The sequence below is a fragment of the Paroedura picta genome, chromosome 18 (assembly GCF_049243985.1).
Source record: "Paroedura picta isolate Pp20150507F chromosome 18, Ppicta_v3.0, whole genome shotgun sequence".
Lineage (NCBI taxonomy): Eukaryota > Metazoa > Chordata > Lepidosauria > Squamata > Gekkonidae > Paroedura > Paroedura picta.
Window position 1 is genome coordinate 10,714,288 of NC_135386.1, and position 5,014 is coordinate 10,719,301.

Consider the following 5,014-nt stretch of genomic DNA (forward strand, 5'->3'; position numbering starts at 1 on the left):
CGGAAGGACCGGGAAGAGCGATGCAGAACAAAGCCCGGATAGCGGGACAGCCGCAAAGCCCCCTTTCCCCCCGCCACGACTGAGCTCCACCAACGCTCGTCTGCTCTCTTTCGACCACTGTGAGAAGCCACCGGTGCCCTCTAGAGCAGGGGTAGTCAACCTGTGGTCCTCCAGATGTTCGTGGACTACAATTCCCATGAGCCCCTGCCAAGCGTTAGCTGGCAGGGGCTTATGGGAACTGTAGTCCATGAAACATCTGGAGGACCACAGGTTGACTACCCCTGCTCTAGAGCCTCCTTGTCCAAAGACAGGCTACCTGAGTGTCAGCGGTAGAAAAAGAGCCCCCAAATAAGGCAGCTACAAAGGACCTTGCCCCACCTTGCTACTCCTTGCAAAGGAGTGCTTGGCCAGGGCTCCAGTGGCTGGTGGGAGGCTGGAGGACTCCAGGGAGTCTTCCCATCAAAGGTAGGTAGAAAAACAAATAAGAGAAGGTTTCCCATGATGTTCTCCCGATCTCTGGCTGGCCCCTGCGGGAAACAGGATGCTATCTCCGTAGATCTTTAGTTTCATCCAGGAGGTCTATTATTGTGCTGCTTTTCTTGTAGATGGTTGGATCTTAATGGGGGAAGTGCCTTTTGGCTTTACAGGTAGAGAGGCAATCCCCTCCCCCCCAGGCTCATCAATCCTTACATCCTAAAATTGCAAAATTATCACCAACATTTGGTGTAGTTTGGTGTAGTGGTTTGATGTGGGCTTCTAGTCTGGCATGCCGGGTTCAATTCTGCACTCCCCCACGTGCAGCCAGCTGGGTGACCTTGGGCTCGCCACGGCACTGACAAAAGCTGTTTTGACCAAGCAGTGATATCAGGGCTCTCTCAGCCTCACCCATTTCACAGGGTGTCTGTTGCGGGGAGAGGAAATGGAAGGCAAATGCAAGCCGCTTTGAGCCTCCTTTGGATAGAGAAAAGTGGCATATAAGAACCAACTCTTCTTCTTCAAAAAGGGAAGCAGAGTGTGTTAATGCTTTTCTTCAACCCTGCGGTCAGGTTTTCATCCACCACAGAAGTCTCAATTTTTTTTAAGAAAGTATTTTTTCCTGATCCTATACATTTATCTCTCCCTCCCCTTAATATTTGTGCCAATTACTCTTACAAAGCCATCTTAAAAATACTGGGAGTTGGCCTTTGAATAGACTTGAATCAGCTTCTCTTTACGATCCCTTAACATTATCCCAAATTATAGGACACCAAAGGACAACTGCAGTGAAATTTACAGTATATGTCCATTCCCATACTAGCGGCCGACCAATCATTGTAGAATCATAATGGGCTGGGCCTTTGTGTCACGGTTCTGAAGATCCCATGATCAGCCATTGGCTCACAGCAGACATGAAAAGAGCCAAAATATTTACTATCTTTTAGAAGTATTAGTCCCTTTAAGTGGGCCCGTGTTGCTTCTGGTGTCACAAGTATTTCAATTTATTAATTTCTATGATTTGCTGTTTGCTTGTTGGCTGCATGTGCCTTCTGATTGTTTTCTCTCTGTGTGTGTTTTTGCCAACAGAAGCCTCTGCAGTCAAGGCTGTGTCAATAACAATAAATAGGTTGGAGCAGGATTTGGGGAGGGCTTCCTCCCCTTTTAATTTACCTCTAGAGTCAGCCCAGATTTTTTAAAGGGAACAGTCCTTATTTTGTAGCAAGAATTACTGACTCGGGTGCATCTGATATATTTGAAAACCACTTGATAATGCAAAACTCAGATACAACCGCAGCTGATAACAGCAGCTGACCTTAGTGTAGAATGGTTGACAGGATAAAACTGTCTTTTTATTTGTGGCATAATACATAAGGTAGTTGGAATCAGGGTCAAGTGACACCCCCCCTCCCAGACAGGCCTTTCCAAAAGACACATGCTAACACAAACGAGCCATGCATTAGGGTATCAGTCAATGAAGATGAAGAAGAGTTAGTTTTTATACCCTACTTTTCAATGCCCGAAGGAGTCTCAAAGTGGCTTCCTCTCCCTACAACAAGACACCTTGTGAGAAGGATGACACTGAGAGAGCTCTGACAGAACTGCCTGGCCAGGACACAACTATCAGGACTGGGACTAGCCCAAGGTCACCCAGCTGGCTGCATGCGGAGGAGCTGAAAATCAAATCTAGGTTGCCGGACTAGAAGCTGCTGCTCTTAACCACTACGCCACCCTGGCCTTCTGTCTCGTCTATATGTGGCCACTCCCTTTATATCCTTAACTTATTTTAACTACAGCCAGTGATCAGGTCAACGGCCTTTCTTCCACCCATAGATCCTTATGTTGGCTGTTTTTATTTCCTGGCTACTTCTCACGTTTAATTTACAACCATTTTCAGCAGAGTGGCAAAAATGGGGGCCGGATGGTAGTGGCAGAAATTGCCCTCAAATCACAGCTAGCTGGAGGAACAAGATGGTGGCTGGGTGAAATCTTACCTCAGTCCCTTCCCTTGCAGTTTTACTTCCCCCTTTTGGAATTTGGGCACCATAATCCCAGCATATAAACACAGTGTTGTAAGGATTGATTGCATGAAGTGTTTTTAACTGTCAAGGAGAGGAATGTAATCTACTGCCTGTGGCAGATGGGAGGCTAAAAAGTTTAGAGCAGATGTGTCAAAGATACGCACTGGGTATGAGAATCTATGGTTACTCCCAATAATCAGGCTTCACTTGAGGAGAGAAAGCTCTTTATTGGAGAAATGATTATCAGATCATCACAGGGTCCTTGCTACGACTGGGAATTCAAAACTAACAACCCCCTTTTCTATCCAATGCCCACACCCGCTCCCAGTGTCAAGTGGTTAGGTTCAGAACAGTGTTGTTGAAACAGGCAGTCTTTGCAACTCAAGATATTTGAGATATTGTTTCCCAGGCAATGTCCTGGGTGGCGTGAGGGGGATGTATACCTAAAACCTAAGGCAGAAAGGCTAACTAAAGGATCAAAGGTGTTAGAACAGCTCTCTGTGTGATGTCTCCTGACGTGAGGCTGTAAACAGGAGCTCTATTCATCATAGAGTTAGCGAGATAGACAGGGATACTGACCACTCACCTTTGACCTCACTGACCTGTCCCTAGAGGGTAATTTCCTGTTTCCGCAGTCTCTTCCTCATCTCCTCCATCTCTCAAGCCTGCAACATGATTGAAGGGAAATGCCTCAAGCATCTCTCTCCACCCAGATATTTAGATTAGAACAGGAACCTTATCTTTACTTCTAAGTATGTAGTGTTGTTGTTCGGTGCAAAGTCGTGTCCGACCCATCGCGACCCCATGGACAATGATCCTCCAGGCCTTCCTGTCCTCTACCATTCCCCGGAGTCCATTTAAGTTTGCACCGACTGCTTCAGTGACTCCATCCAGCCACCTCATTCTCTGTTGTCCCCTTCTTCTTTTGCCCTCGATCGCTCCCAGCATTAGGCTCTTCTCCAGGGAGTCCTTCCTTCTCATGAGGTGGCCAAAGTATTTCAGTTTCATCTTCAGGATCTGGCCTTCTAAGGAGCAGTCAGGGCTGATCTCCTCTAGGACTGACCGGTTTGTTCGCCTTGCAGTCCAAGGGACTCGCAAGAGTCTTCTCCAGCACCAGAGTTCAAAAGCCTCAATTCTTTGACACTCGGCCTTCCCTATGGTCCAACGTTCGCAGCCATACGTTGCAATTGGGAATACCATAGCCTTGACTAGACGCACTTTTGTTGGCAGGGTAATGTCTCTGCTTTTTATGCTGTCTAGATTTGCCATAGCTTTCCTCCCCAGGAGCAAGCGTCTTTTAATTTCTTTGCTGCAGTCCCCATCGCAGTGATCTTGGAGCCCAGGAAAATGCATGGTTACAGCAGTCTAATCACCACAGCTCTTGTCTGCCGAAGTGGACTAGTTCCTGGGGTTGGTTAGGGCGGCCACCTGCCCCCTTGATCCCTGTCTTTCTTGGCTCCTCAAAGGAGGGGGCCAGAAGATAGGCCAGCTTAAGGACATTATTAACCTCTCCCTGGATTCTGGGGAGTTCACTGTGCGGCTGAAGGAGGTGGTGGTTCACCCTCTTCTGAAAAAAACCAACGCTGGACACCACCAATGGTTTTTTCAGCAAGGGACAAACCACTGACTCCTTTAGAAGAAGAGTTGGTTCTTATATGCTGCTTTTCTCTACCCGAAGGAGTCTCAGAGTGGCTTACAATCTCCTTCCCTTTCCCTTCCCCACAGCAGACACCCTGTGAAGTAGATGAGGATGAGAGAGCCCTGGTATTCCTGCTCGGTCAGTACAGCTTTATCAGTGCTGTAGCAAGCCCAAGGTCACCCAGCTGGCTGCATGTGGGGGAGTGCAGAATCAAACCTGGCTTGCTAGATTACAAGTCCACGCTCCTAATCACTACACCAAGCTGGCTCTGGGAACCAAGCACCTCTGAGAACTCCCCCGTAGACAGGGAGAGGTTGACAATCTCCCCCAGAAGGCCTTCTATTCTCTGGCTACTCAAATAAAAAGGTAAATGTATCCCCTGTGCAAGCACCAGATCATGTCTAACCCTTGGGGTGACGCCCTCCAGCGTTTTCATGGCAGACTCAATACGGGGTGCTTTCCCATTCCCTTCCCCAGTCATTACCGTTTACCCCCCAGCAAGCTGGGTACTCATTTTACTGACCTCGGAAGGATGGAAGGCTGAGTCGACCTTGAGCCGGCTGCTGGGATTGAACTCCCAGCCTCATGGGCAGAGCTTCAGACAGCATTTCTGCTGCCTTACTACCCTGCGCCACAAGAGGCTCTGGGCTATTCAAATAAATCACCATAATTTCCCCTAATCTCTGCACCATCCTTCTCAGAAGAGTTTCTTAAAAATCAGGCCTTCTTAATGCATCTGCTGATTATTCCCTCCTGAAAGTACTTTCCTAGAGATTCATAAGGGTTCTAGTTATAAAGATGGTTTAAAATAGCACTGAAAATATTATTATGAGGGGTAGTTTAGTGGTCACAGATTTCGGTGTGCCTTAGTCAAAATCTG